The sequence below is a fragment of the Spodoptera frugiperda genome, chromosome 7 (assembly GCF_023101765.2).
Source record: "Spodoptera frugiperda isolate SF20-4 chromosome 7, AGI-APGP_CSIRO_Sfru_2.0, whole genome shotgun sequence".
NCBI classification, from domain to species: domain Eukaryota; kingdom Metazoa; phylum Arthropoda; class Insecta; order Lepidoptera; family Noctuidae; genus Spodoptera; species Spodoptera frugiperda.
This window is the reverse complement of record NC_064218.1, coordinates 9,659,207-9,675,174: the sequence shown is the minus strand read 5'-3', so window position 1 is coordinate 9,675,174 and position 15,968 is coordinate 9,659,207. Positions and strand designations below refer to the sequence as shown.

At 32.4% G+C, this 15,968-nt stretch overlaps 1 protein-coding gene and 1 long non-coding RNA gene across 27 annotated transcripts in view; one reads left to right on the top strand and one right to left on the bottom strand.

Annotated features, from left to right (window-relative positions):
• Positions 1 to 15,968, top strand: part of LOC118265767 (transient receptor potential cation channel trpm) — a 241,420-nt gene that overhangs the window by 92,640 nt on the left and 132,812 nt on the right. The gene's annotated exons all lie outside the window — the stretch shown is intronic.
• Positions 15,231 to 15,723, bottom strand: LOC118271252 (uncharacterized). The gene is made up of 3 exons (XR_004783289.2): positions 15,577 to 15,723; positions 15,344 to 15,471; positions 15,231 to 15,254 (listed from the first exon to the last, which is right to left on the bottom strand). It is a non-coding gene; the product is annotated as an uncharacterized LOC118271252 (long non-coding RNA).

Below are 15,968 nucleotides of genomic sequence, written 5' to 3'. Positions count from 1 at the left end.
TAATACATAATCTTATTCTTTTCATCTTCGAAGGTGTTAAAAAGGCTAACCAGTTCTTCATATATTGTCGAGTACTTTAATTTAAATTAAAAAAGAAAAATTTGTAACGATGTAATATATTACTACGTATTTCTACTGTAAATAATTTAGTATGACTAAACTAAACTTTGTAAATCTCAAATGTATTCAAAATAGCGAGGTACACAATCCTCTCAGATATAATTTTAAACTCAGACGAGTCGTAAACATTTGATGCATACCTACTTTTGGTTCAATACAGTACATTATGTATGTAATGCACGTATAAAAATATCTTTCGTGGTTATTATTTTCCCCGGACCTACAAATAAAATGCAATGGGAATAAAGGAATGGACAACAGACGAAGTTTTATGAGCATTCGGAAAACTTCGGTCAACTTCGGAAGAGTTCGGGCAATAATGGGCCCATAATCTGCAGTTAATGGCCTACTAATAACTTGGTCGGATAATGTATTATTTATTAGTGGCACTCGTTCGTTTATTTTTCTAGAACTTTGTAAATTGATTGGTTCGGATGCTGGTTACGAGATCTTGAACTTAAAACTAGTAAAAATAATATCAAGACACAATAAAAATTATGAAAAAACTATTTTTTACCCGACTGCGCCAGAAGGAGGGCACAGTCGGGTAAAAAATAGTTTTTCCATATATCTTAATACAATGTAGGTGTAATAAGGAGGTACTCCAGAAGCCAGGTCATATACAATACGTACTTAGTAAAAAATATGAAACCTTAGTGATGTCACACTCCAAACGAAAAGGACAATAATATAGCGCTTTCTCCTTCTACTCATTTGAAAATATGTTCAGAATACAAGGCAAGAAACAATTGACGTTCCAGTGACGTCACTGGTCTGACTGGACATGAAAAAGACAGCAATAATAGCGCAGTTTCCTTTTACAAAAACTAAAGCTTTCTTTGCCTAGGAATAAAGAAATTCCAACTTAAAAATTTGTAAATTGACCCTTATTTTGCTACAAAAGTAAGTCTATTGTAAGTACTTCTCCATCTAGCTAGTCCCTCTAACAAAGATCCGCCATGTTGTTTTAATTAAAAATGGATTTGAACAAACCTGTGACTCGGCATTTTTCGGCAAACCTCGGGGTTTTCCGGGAAGCCTCGGCCCGACTGAGATGACTCGTTCATTATTTATTTTGATGCATGACAACGTCGGTTATCCCAGTTGGAAATGAAAGAAAAACTTGTATTGTTGGAGAGACTGAAAGACGAATTTCTACTTTATTGTTTTGTGTCATAAAGATGAAAATGTATTGATGGAATATTTGATAGGACAGCTTGCAATGTTTTTGCATAGAAAATGACACGGGTATGTAACAACAGGAGAGGGATCAGGTTTGTTGTTTGGATTTATGCTTTTGTGTAGAGCTTGCCAAGTTTTTGTCTCAAAAACATATATTCAGCTTTTCAGTCAAGTTTGAACAGACAAAAGTACAAACTGTATATTCAAAACATTAACATCATAACAATAAATAGGTAACTCGTTCATTAATCCATATTATAAAACAAATATGTTTATATTTATTTCTTCTTAGGCCTTTGCCCTGTAATCTAAATCTAATCTATTTCTTCGTAATAAGCAATTAACCTCAAATAAAAATTGAAAGTCCACAATTAAGAACCTTGAATCCTAATAATCCGATTAACGTTTAAGCTTCAATAATTTTACCACGCAGAAATTCCTCTTTTTATTTAAGTAAGTACAGTCAACCAGATTACCAGATGTCTAGCTGAAAATTCATACCGCTATCTATACCTACGTGTGAGGGCCATTTATTTATATGTGAAAAAATATTACATTGTTCACATTATTTTAACCTGTCATGCTATTAGTTACATTAAAATAAATGTAAGTCTGTTATTTCTCAAATAGCGAGCACAATACCAAACGTGTCCTTAAGAAATTATCATCAAGCTATGAATTTTACCATTAGATTAGCATTAAGAAGGAGGCGGGGAGCGTGATGGGGTCCAGTAGAGCGGATGCCTGATCCGGAGCTGTGAACAGAAAAGCAGGAGTAGTAATGGGGAATTTTAAGTCAGTAAGAGTCGGAGACTCACTCTCGCCTGGCCCAAGGCAAGAGAAGTCATTGGATGATTCCCCCCTCAAAAAGGCAACATACATATTGCATAGTAAGTTCTAACTCAAGGAGAGCGCACTTTCGTCGATAGTACCTGTAGAAAAAGTCCATTAGGGTTGTCACCTTCGAGTATCTAACGTAATTTTGTTCACGTTATAAATTCAACGTTCGTTATCTCACTTCGGAGGACGGTCAGGGACGCAGGGATTATACGATTATGAGGCTCAATGGTTTGTGAAAGCTGCAATTAACGTTTTACATTCGGTTGGTGGCAGCCCTACCGTTTTGTGTGGACAATTGTGGCTTCGCTATTTAGTATTCTGTGATGAAGTGGTTTTTGTAACACTTTTGGGCTTTATTGGAAAAATGTTTTAGGGAACGGTGTTAATCAGATTTATTCACATTTAGAAATGGGTTTTTGTAGCGTAAAATTGTCTGTTTTCGTTTTTCTAAACCTTTTCCTCATTGAAATTTCTTATGCTTCGTAATAAAATAACGAATTAAAGAACTCAGATTTATTTGCACTTAGTAAAAGTCTTTTATTGCGTAAAATTGTCTGTTTTTATTTTTATTAAACCTTTCCTCGCTGTAATATCTTATGCTTCGTGATAAAAACAACGAATTAAAGGAATTTACATTTTAAAAGGTTGATAATTCACTTGCAATTTTTCTGGTGATGTTAATGTCCTTGGGTAAAGTCAATCACCTATTATTAAACAATCTGTGTGCTTGTTTATTGCTATCTATTCCATTAATATAAATATAGTGTCAAGTTAAAAACGACAGAGTATTTTAGACACCCATCTCATAAGTTACAATACCTAGTTGCAATCAATATGGCGTATCGGCAACTTAAGTACCAGTTTAAAAATGTGAATAAGATGAGAAATAAATATCGCCAAATTTTAAAAACATGTCTCCTTACTCAAGTCATTCAACCCAGTTTCTTCAAACTCTCGAAGTGAAAGTAGTATATGATTGGGCATTCTGGACCACTTTTCGCTCGGCGAACGCCTTCGCTCAAGTGGTCCAGAATGCCCAATCGTGAATGGTCGACTCGTTAATGTTAGTAATGCAAAATAGATAGTGGTAGTGGTACGGTTTATAAATATTAATCTAAAATAATATTTGTTACATTATTACTTAAACTGTTCCACGCAATAAACATGAAATTTGTAAAGCAACCACAATCGTTGAATGTCAACATAATATGTGATGAGTTTTGTAAAACTGATTTCCGTCACAGCGAATTATTACCTAATTCAGTACGTTGTATAATTTGCGGACCGTCAAATTGTGGAAAAACAAATTTACTCATTAGTCTTCTTTTACATGAAAATGGTTTAAGATTTCGAAATGTTTATATTTATTCAAAAACCCTGTACCAACCCAAGTACATATTTTTAGAAAAAGTGTTGCAACGAGTATCAGGTGTTACGTTTCAGAAATATCAGGAAAATGAAGAAATTCTAAGAGTTCAGGACGCAAAACCCGACTCTGTGATTATATTTGATGATGTTGCTTGTGAAAATCAAAACAATATGCGTGATTATTTTGCAATGGGAAGACACAAGTATATCGATTGTTTTTATTTAAATCAAACTTATAGTAAAATTCCTAAACAACTAATAAGAGATAACGCGAACTTAATCATACTTTTTAAACAAGATGAAATTAATTTGAAGCACATATACGAAGAACATGTCAACACTGATATGTCATGGGTTCAATTTCGTGAAATGTGTTCAAAAATATGGAACGATCCCTTCAGTTTTGTCGTGATTAATAAAGATTGTTCTAAAAATAAAGGTTGTTATAGAAATAAGTTTGACACTTTCGTAGTTTTTGATTAAATCAATGTTATTTAAATCCGATACCCTACCTTTCTTAATTATTCTACTTAGAACACTTAATCAAGCACTATCTATTTCATCAATATGGAAAAATCTTTGAAAAGACAAATCGTTGAAGCGACAGAAGCCGTGAAGAAAAAAGTGCGAAAAATGAAGGATATTGAAATAAATAACAAAGAAGCGCTGGAATCCGTCTTCAAGCCTGTAACAGAACCATTAAACTTAATTGCCAATGTCAGTAAACAATCCGCTCCACAAAATATTAAAGATGAAGAAATTGAAGTTCCATTTATGGATAAAACCATAATGCAGAAAGAAGTTCTCAGTGACAAAGAAAGCAATGATACAGACGATTATGACTCTGACTCCGACAGTGACTCTTCTTATAAATCAATAGGCGAAAAGAAACAAGATTGTAACACAACTTCCTGGTCAGTTTCTCCAGAAGCGTTAGCAGACATTCCTTTTGGTGTCAGATATGATAATGGAAAGTTGATGTTGGGTTCTGCTCGCATAATTGTCAATGACGAATATATCATAGTGGCAGATCGCAAGTACCGAACTACGCCTGGATTGAAACAGTTGCTACTGAAAAAGAATGTTGATTCGAGTTTAGTTACAGAGAAAGATATGCAACATTATAAATTAATGCTACTTGATACTAATGCACATCGTCGAGATTATGATCCAAACAAACCGATAAAAAGTAATAAAGGTTTAAAATATTTACAAATTATTAAGCCGCTTTTTTTACAAACCAAAGGAAAAGGACTACCCTTAACAAAAATGTGGAAGAAGAATGTAGATTTTATATATTGGGATGATCCTAATGAATTAGTAGAAAGGTTAAAATTGTTAATTGCATCTCAGGATGCTGGTAACACAGGGGTAAATAACGAAATTATATCTATAATAGAGGAATTGCGTGAAAGTAATATAATAAATACATAAAACATCTATCTGTGTTTCATTTTACTGTCAACCTTTCAAAACAATACATCTTAAAGATGAACGTAGACAAATTCGGTCATTTTATTCACAAGAGATTGCGCATATCTGATTTATTTGAATTTAACGATAACGCATTGTTAAAATCAGAAAGCGGGGATTTTGATTTAAAAGCTTCTAGACTGAGGGGAGTCCGATCTCCCGTAGATGGAGACGATGCGGTGAACAAGGATTACGTAGATCGATTAAGTGCTAATACGATACATGAATTAAATAAACTAATTGGTGCTTTACGTTCTCAGCTCACGTTAGATGCACAAAAGACAGTTCAAACTACTTTAAAAACAAAGATACCTGAGGCTTTGAATCATTTGGAAGATAAGTTTTACACTAAAGCAGATATTGATAAATTGCTTAAAAAACTGTAAATTATGTCAAAACAACAAATAGTAAATGAAATACATAAAACTGCACGAAGAAATTTTCTTCGACGTTCTGTTGTTCTAAAAGGTATCGACGACTTGTGGCAAGCTGATCTGATGGATATGCAAAACCTAAGGAAATATAATAAAGGCTATAATTATATTTTAATAGTGATCGATTGCTTCTCAAAATACGCGTGGACGCGGCCGCTAAAATCAAAAAATAAACTTGATGTCACTCATGCTTTTGAACGAATATTACTTGACAGTCATCGAAAACCTGATAATTTACAAACTGACATGGGGACAGAATTTTATAATAACGCATTTCAAGCGCTTATGAAAACATACAAAATTAACCATTACTCATCGTTTTCTACCAAAAAAGCATCAATCGTTGAGAGACTAATTAAAACCATAAAAAATAAATTGTATAAATATTTTAGCCTTCATGGAAACTATAAGTGGCTAGGTAAACCATTAGAAGTAACGCTGGAATCATATAACAACACAAAACATCGAACTATTAAATTAAAACCCATCGATGTATGCAAGTCTAATGAGCAGATAATAAAAGAAAATATTTTGAAAGCAAATAAACATGTATCTATTCCATATAAACCTAAGTTTAAAATTGGTGATTATGTTCGTATCAGTAAATACAAACACAATTTTGAAAAAGGTTATACTCCTAATTGGTCAACAGAACTGTTTACTGTAAAAAAGATTAATAATACAATACCAGTGACATACCATATACAAGACCAACGAAAACAAGCTATATTAGGAACCTTTTATGAACAAGAACTTCAAAAATCAAACTACCCTGGTGTTTATTTGATAGAGAAAGTTTTAAGAAAGAAAGGAAAAAAACTTTACGTTAAATGGTTGGGTCTTAACAACAATGAAAATAGTTGGATTGACAAAACTGCATTAGTGGATTGAGTTATTAAGTATATAATCAATTATTTTGGAATATTTTACCATTGCGCTTTGTACAATGCAAGGTGGTGGACTAGTTAATAATATAATAGAAAATCTACCGTTCGAGCTTCATTTGCCCGGCTATAATTATTGCGGACCAGGAACAAAACTCCAGAAACGTTTATTACGCGGTGATCGAGGTATCAATAAGTTGGATGAAGCTTGTATGCACCACGACATTGCATACGCTAACCATACAGACTTATCACATCGTCACAAAGCTGATTTGCAACTAATGAATATGGCAAAACAAAGACTTAAATCAAAAGATGCCGGGAAAGGAGAAAAACTTAGTTCATGGCTAGTAAGCAAAGTGATGAAAGCCAAACTAAAGTCTGGTGCCGGAGTTAAAACGTTTAAACACTTTGTATCAAAAATAAAATCAAAACTTAAGAAAATTAAACACAAAGATAGTAAAGCTTTAATTACCGCTGCTTACTTAGCAGCGAAAAAGATATTTCCAAAAATTCAGAAAATTCGGGTACCGCGTGTCATACCCATACCAAAGACTGGAGGTATTTTACCTTTGATTCCAATTTTTGCTGGCTTATCAGCTTTAGGAACTTTGGCTGGCGGTGCAGCGGGTATTGCAAAAACCGTTAATGATTATAAAGCAGCTCAACAAAATTTGCGAGAAACAGAACGTCATAATAAGACTATGGAGGCTTTAGCATTGGGTAAAGGTTTATACATTAAACCGCATAAAAATGGTAAAGGATTATTCATAGATCATCCAAAAAACTGATAAAGAAGCTACCTAATCGTCCTCTGACTAATATCGACATCCAAGAACATGCACGAGACATCCCACACTTTCGAGGAGTATACATGAAGGATCAATTACCGAGAAAGCCAAAACAGATTGAATGTGGTGTTGTTAACTTGGACGATTCTAAAAATGAAGGAACGCATTGGGTGGCTTATGTTAAAGTATCTGACTATTGTGAATACTTTGATAGTTACGGAGACTTGAAACCTCCAATAGAATTAATGCGATATTTTAAGAATTGTCGTGTTTATTACAACTACACAAGATATCAAAACTTTAACACAGTAAATTGTGGTCATCTATGTTTAGAGTATCTGTGGAAATTTTGGAATAAAAATGTATAAAATTAACGTGTTTCTTTCATTTCAATCATTTGCAAAATGTCACTCACTTTATCGATAACCGGAAACTCGTCTACCTTAACCACGTACTACCCTAATACGTTACAACTAAATGGACAATATGAGTGTGCATTATTGCATTTCTCAACATTTAATTCCATTCCAAACATTGATGAAACGAATAACAAGTTTTACTATGGCTCAGAAATCATTGAAATACCGGAGGGAACGTATGAATTGCAAGATATCAGTGATTATTTAAAATCTGAGATAAAAGGTACATCAATTAAACTAGATTGCAATAACAATACTTTAAAAACTACTTTATACTGTTCTAAAGATGTTAATTTTGAAAAAGAAAACACCTTTAGACGTTTGCTGGGGTTTGATAAGCAGGTATTAAAAGGTAATAAATGGCATGTGTCACAGTTTCCCGTGAACATTTTACCTACGACCGTGGTCAGAATAGAATGTGATATTATAAGCGGATCGTACATAAACGGAGAACCGAGTCACATTATCCACGAATTTGCACTTAATGTACCTCCTGGATATAGGATTATAGAAATCCCGAAGAACGCAATATACTTCCCAATCAATCAAAACAACATAAGCTGTATACATATCAGACTGTTGGATATTAACAATCGCCTAATAAATTTACGTGGTGAAGAAGTGCAGGTATATTTACATCTTAGACGAAAAAATGATTGACTTCAATAAATATGAGCAGCCCCAGGTCCAAAATATCAGTGCAAATTTGGCAACCAAGAAAATAAGACCTCGCTCTAATAAAAAAATTAAATTAACCAATAATAATAAGGCATTCCTGAAAGCCATCGGTTTGTTAAAATGAATATTCTCGACGTTTTATCCGCTCCGACTTACGACAACACAGTTGAAGGTATCGAATTTCACTCCTACAAGCCCTACGTGACAAGTTTTAATAGAAACGATGAAATTCGCATTCCCATAAACCAACAGGATCTGTATGTACTACCATCAGCTAGCACTCTGTATTTGGAAGGAACTGTAATTGTTAGCAAAAAGGACTCAAAAGACAAGGCTTCTAGCGTTCATTTTACGAATAACGCTCTCCTTTACTTGTTCCAAGATATAAGGTACGAGTTGAATGGCGTCGAGATTGATAAAATAAAAAATGCAGGCGTTACTACCACCATGAAGTCATTAATTTCGATGAATGAGAGTGAATCAAAGATATCAAATGCTTGGGGCTGGAACATTGATGGTACAAAAAATGTTAATGGAGGCAACTTTTCCGCATCCATACCTCTTTGTAATATCATGGGTTTTGCTGAAGATTTTAAGAAAGTGGTGATAAACAGTAAGCACGAACTAATATTGCTGCGAAGTAACACAAACCTAAATGCAGTAAAACTCAGCACCGGGGAGATTGTAGATGACGTTCAAATCAATAAAATTATATGGCGCGTACCACACGTTAAAGTATCTGACAAAGAAAAGATAAATTTATTAAAACTGTTAGAAAAAGATCGTCCACTTCAGATGATATTCAGAAATTGGGATCTGTACGAATATCCAGCTTTACCTAAAACTACAAAACATACCTGGTCTATTAAAACTTCATCGCAAATAGAGAAACCAAGATACGTAGTTATTGGTTTACAAACAAATAGAAAAAACAATGCAGGTTCTGACATGTCCCAGTTCGATCACTGTTATATTCGTGACGTCAGAGTGTACCTCAATTCAACTTACTTTCCGTATGAAAATCTAAACGCTAGTTTTTCAAATAACAAAATTGCATTAATATACGAGCAATACACTCGATTTCAACAGTCTTATTATGGCAGGCGCTCGGAACCCTTACTAAGTGAGAAACAATTTAAAGACCTAGCGCCGCTATTTGTAGTTGACTGTTCGAGACAAGCAGATAATCTAAAAACAGGCCCTGTGGTGGATGTGAGAGTGGAAATCGAGAGTGAATTAGACATACCAGATCAAACCTCTGCTTACTGTCTTATATTAAACGATTGTATAATTGAGTATAAGCCTTTGAGTAATATTGTTAGGAAAATATCATGAACCCCAATACCATCATATTAGATGTACAAGGATTTAAAGATCTCTACAATAATTTTATAATAAAGGAGTTAGCTTTTGCCACACGTGAATATACACAGACGTTTTTAATTAAGCCACCGTACCAGTTCACTTACTTAACAAGGGATGAAAAGCGACAAGTCGAGTGGTTGGAAAAAAATATGGGTCTACATTGGAGCGAAGGCTATATTGATTATAAAGAATTCCAACGCATGATTGTACCATATCTAGAAAATATGAATATCTACGTAAAAGGTTCAGAGAAAGTGAAGTGGATAAAAGACATGTGTGCGAACTGTAATGTAATAGAACTTCATGAAGACAATTGTCCTAAACTATCTGTGTTAGCTAAAAAGTACTGTGATAGAAAAACTATTTTTAATTGTAATCATCATGTAAAACATTGTGCTCTTAGAAATGTGTTATGTATAAAAAAGTTTTTAAATTGGTAAATTTACTAGTTAGTAAGTTAACTATGTGTGTGTATAAGGTTTTCTTAAAAAATAAAACAACTATTATACAGAAAACATGCTTTTTATTTTTTTAAATTTATATAATACCTGTACCTGTAAAATTTATATAATACGAATACCATTAACATGAAAATACTACTTTAACATAAAAATACTAAGTTCTTAAGATTAAAACTAACTTAACCGAATATTTATTCCAATTAAATTATTACAATAAACAAAAAAAATTGTATATTTACACAGGGTTTTTAAAAGTCACTATCAATTAATGATTTCGATATTTTCTTAACTAACGACTCCGTTTCGTCCATAATAAAGTCAACCGCGTCTTTAACTACGTATTGCGCTTGGATAATAACGTTATCACTATTACTGTCACTATCACTGTCCGGAGAATCATTGCACAACTCGATCACTGAGATTTTTATCAGTTTACTGCCTCGCCGATGATGTCTACTCATGACGAAAGATTGAGTCGAATTATGGTGTTTAGATTTGTCCTTGCGTCGAGACGTATTCTTCTTTTCTTTCGGAGCCTGGCTGCAACCCAGGCGCGTTCGCAACGGAGCGCGTTCGCATCGGATCATCTCATTAAATTCTTCATACGGATCCTGTGCGTATTGACTGAACATAACATCTGATCCCGCTATCTGAAACAAACAGTAAATAGATCATTAAATAGAGGTATTACAAACAACTGTACTTGGTAAATAAATAATCCTATGTCACAAAAAAAATTACAGATTAATATTCAACCCGCGAATACAAATAACACTCTGAATCAGATAAATAATAATTTAAGACCTTTAACATGATTGTTCCATGTGGGATCGAATCCACAACACTCAGCACATTACAATTCGATACAGTGATCGTTAAATTACTGCGATACATAAAATACAATACGTTTAATGTTTTTATTAATATAATTTACTTACCGAAGTCATGTTTAAAATGTGATGTAACACGTAGTACGAGTATCTACACTGAATAATATTTATTAAATAACAAAATTGTTGATATTGATCGTGTACGATCTAGCAGACAAATGAGAATAATTTAATAATCAACGAGCAGTACTACAGCTACCATTGCAACACCTAAAAATGTATACCATGCATTTTTGCTCGGTACTGTGGCTAACGTGACGCCATACCGTTTCGTATTACACATCATTTTTAGGGTTCTGTAGCTAAATGGTTCGTCACATCCACTTTTTTTAGTAATAAGGGCTTTCTATATGGTAAAAAATAAAACAAAAAATATATAATGAATAGACACATTTATTACAATAATAAAAATCTTTATTTATTTCTATAAACTACACCTAAATAACATTACGCTAATTAACACTAATACAATTATTAACTTAACTAAAATTGGTTTTATACAGAACCACTCTATAATTTATTAATACATTAAAGAAAGGATCATTGATATAATAATTCCAAGATAAGACGTATTCACTATTGTTTACATTTTATAGGTATATGAGTGCCCCCAGGCTTTTGTTGCTATTTTGTCTTTCAAAATTATACGTTTATCATCGTTACTGGATAATGTAATTTTATTGACACTTTGTGTAAAAATTTCATGTTTCAATGATTTAAACATAATATTTTTTCTTCGAATAACTCCCCCATTCAATAAAATGCGTTCATAGTCTGTGATATCTAAGTCTCGGAGCACGTATGATTTAATTCCCTTTGCTTTTTTAATAACTGTATTTGAACATTTTAAAGAATAGAGCTTTGACCTTAATCCCACAAACTCAGAAATATATTCTCCACCCATTTCATCCTTAAAAAGACCAGGAATTTTTTTATTGATTAGAGGTATGGCAAATTCGTTCTCATTATTATAGTTACTGCTATCAAAGTATTCCAAGAAATTGTGCTTCAGATCACAATAAAAATCGTTAGTATATATTTCATAAACAAAAGAATCAGTATCTGTATAACATAAGCGTACTCGATCATTATAAAATGGTTTAATAACATTGTAATGGAAGTTATACATATGGGACTTAGAAAGATCTAAAACTGTGAATCCTATGTAGATAGGTTTGTCTAAGATTATTTGATCTGGCTTCATTTGTATAGCAACTAAATTTTCAGTCAATATAGTTGAACTATGAAAATAAGGATTAGCTATAAGCCTCTCAGCGGATGTTGTTTTGTTGGTTTTATTTGTTTTATCACTCCATTGATTAACTAAATGTACAGTGACTCTCTTTTCAGTATTTTCCAACGTTTTACCAAAGACACTGTTGTTTAATAATTTAAAAAAGTCTTGCTCGAATGTACTTTTTGCTTTCTGTCGTAATTGAGTGTTTAATTCTATGTACTGTTTTAAATAGGGGCTTTGTTTGAAAGTAATAACTCTATGAATCTTTCGTAATATTAATCCATGCTCCAGACACTTTTTTAAATGAACGTAGTGTATTACATAATTGTACTTATTGTATAAATTTGCGATAAGTTTTTTTGTTTTACCACCTGGAGGAATGCATTTTTCAGGACAAAAAGGCAGGTCATTATGGTAGTTATGTAAATGATCGGGATATAAAAGATCAACTTCTAAAATATAGCCCCAGTCAGCATCATCATCAATATTTTGAATGCGTAAATGTTTTAATTCGTTATCATTAAGAAATCTAAAACTAGAATGTGGCAAATACTGGCACATACTATAACCATATAAATTATTACAATCTAAATACGTTATGAAACAATCTGGTTTTACAGCATTATACTCAGGCATATATTTATGATTAGCCTTTGCATACCGATGCGAGCACACACACAGACCTCCTCTAATACCATCCTGAATCATTTTAATAATCGCTAAATCTGTTAACAGTTCTAATTGAACACCTGTTTTAAGTAACATTGCATCAAAAGATAGACTAGGAGTTGTTATATAAAATGCAGGATCCAGTTTATAATATTGTTTACAAGTTTTTCTAAAATTTTGAAATATATCTGTTAATAAAAGTACATCTGTTTTCAAGTACAGATCAGTGTATTCTCCTAAATTATTTATATTAAAACAATTCCATACAGTCTTAGCATGATTATAATCGTCATCGCTGACGTCTTCGTTTGTCAAAGAATTATGAAAGTAACACTTTAGCGGCAGCGCCTGTTGCTCGTAACATTTCCAATTGGTCATATAATCGTATGGATAAACACCTTTTCGAGTTAGCAAACTAAAATGTTTATTATCAGAAAAATGAGATCTAAGATTAACAAAATCTTCTATCTGCATTGTTTTAGCTAGTTTGTCTAAACTGGTGCCTAAAAAATTAAAAGAATCTAAAAACCTTAATTGTACATATTCATTATCTGCAACGGGAATAAACTTCGAAAATGAAATATATTTTTCTTTGGTCTTAGGTATAATTTTTATTTGACCAGGTATTTCACCTAATTTTTTCACAAATAAATGGCAATCATATCCTGACAAGTTATGAAAAAATATTGGTATGAATTTTGGTACTTTATGCTGTAGGTTACAATGTCGATGAGCTGCGCCACGGTACTTACCAGTGATGTGACAGTGATCTCTAACTCTGTCAGACCACAGCAAGTTTTCACATATGTGACACTTAATTGCATTTCTAAAATCCTCAACATCTTTATCAGTAAATATCATAGGGTTGTTTTTAGTTAGTATTTTATATATTTCAATTACATCCTGAGTAAGAAACTCTATAAATTTTGCAACACAATCCTTACCGCGATAACTTCTATACCGTTTGTTATCATTATCATTAAAAGAAGATACTATGTTATAAGCAAAAGCGGCCGGCGCGTGTCGCTGGGTATATGTTGTGTTAACTGTATCATATTCATCGCTGGAAATCGGTATTAAGAGTGTTTCAAAATCAGCATAAACTACAAATGGAATGTCTTGTTTCCTTTGAAAATTTTTAAACTTTAGTACTGATCCCCTATCTGGCAAAATAGTAACGACCCCTCCACACAGATGTGTTTCAAGTTGACTAAGAGTAGGAAAAAACAATAAACAAGATTCACAATAATATAATTTACCATGATGTTTAGAAATTTGACTTCGAACTAAACGGGGTAAATTCTTAATAAGACAGTAATGGGAATTACTATCATTTTCTAGATACAATAAGTGGATGCTCCTACATTTTTTATTAATTGTTTTATATAATGGACCTACAACGGTTTTATTATTTTTCAAACCATATACATAAATATTAATATTACGATTATTTTTTTCAAAATTAGCTATATCTGTGAACGTGATGGGAAATGACAAATCATTAACATTTAAAACATCCTGAAAACGAGGATATGATGAAACTCTGTCGGCATGTCGGGTTGCAGGATACAAGCCTGCCACCACGCACCATAGAAAGCAGTACTTGTCGTTGTTCTTAATATTCAAGCAAGCTTTTTTATTTTTTATAAAACTTGGTAAAGGAATAAATTTAGATCCACTGAGAGGCTGATATTTGTTAATATTTACTTCAAAATAAGAGTTATTCAAAAATGTCCATCCGCTATCTCTTTCCTGAAATTCTTCTATTCTTTTGAGAAGTAATGAAATAACTAATTTGAAAATTGTGTCAAAATCGTAATTAAAATTAATAATAAAGTTTTTTGTAGCAAATGATTTAGTTTCTTGGTGATCGTTTTTAAACAAAAGAAATATCAAAAATAATTCAAAATTAACTTTAACAGATGTGTGTCTTTTTAATGACTGGTCGATCAGATCCTTGACTTGATCTCGAATTTTATTTAAAAAACTCTCTGGTAATTTATGGACTAACTCCTCGGTTGCAATAATCCTATAACTTACAATACGTCCTTTGAACGAGGACTTGATTATTTTTACATTACTGTTAAAAGGAGCTATGCTATTGTTTTTATGTGCATTACTACGTAAATGACCAGACCACTGACGATTATCTACAGATACATGACAAACTGTGCAGTAAGGCATTGTTATTGAATACACCAATCAGTATTGATAGACAAGGATTAATAGTTATTTCAGAGTTTAGACGTAACAGTCGTTATTAAATCATGTATTATAATATGTTGTGCATAGTTATGTACCTTTCATTCATATTTACAGCTTCGAAAATGCGTTAGAGAGAACCATTGTAAATAAAAATCTTGATCAGTTGTAGCTCCTGTTCCTCGTTTGTTGTTTTGTATCGTTTGGACGTATTGTATGACGTATTGTATGCACCCATGCTCTGGAAATAAAATGCAAAGATTTATTATATGCGTACATAGATTAATGATTTAACAAAAACTTAAAGTAAAGGGTACAAAATATATTTACCTGAGAATTGTTTAATCTTCCGCACTGTTAGAACTTATCTGATAAAAATGATGTACTTCTAATTTTCCTTAAGAATTAATCCGAGTCCCATCGTCTTTATACAACTCCAAATTCTGATGCGTATGTAGCTGAAAAAGAATAAAAGATATTGTTATTTAAATCACGATTTAACAATCAATTTCAAAAAATATTATTATGATTATTTTTATATGAATATTAAAAACAATATTTACCTGTTTAATGTTTTCAATTTCAAAATTAAACTTGTAATGCAACATATTTAGTAGTAACAATCATTTACCGATGATACGTTTATTTAATTTCAGGAAAATTCCATAACGTCAAGGTGTCGCAATAATACTAATGCTACACATATCAACTTTCAACGTTTCCGATATTATTGCGAAATTTTTACACGTGTATACAAATTGCAATATATGCAATTACAATACATGCAATGATGCAACCATGGCGCATGTTTGGTAGTCAGCTATTTTAGCCAGGGCTGTCATTACGCTGCTTATATAACTATCATTGTATGAAAATTGTAAAAAACGACGTGGAAACCCTAAGTGTTTTCGATGCATCAGCAATTGATTGTACTTTAGTTTACCTTAGTTTGTAT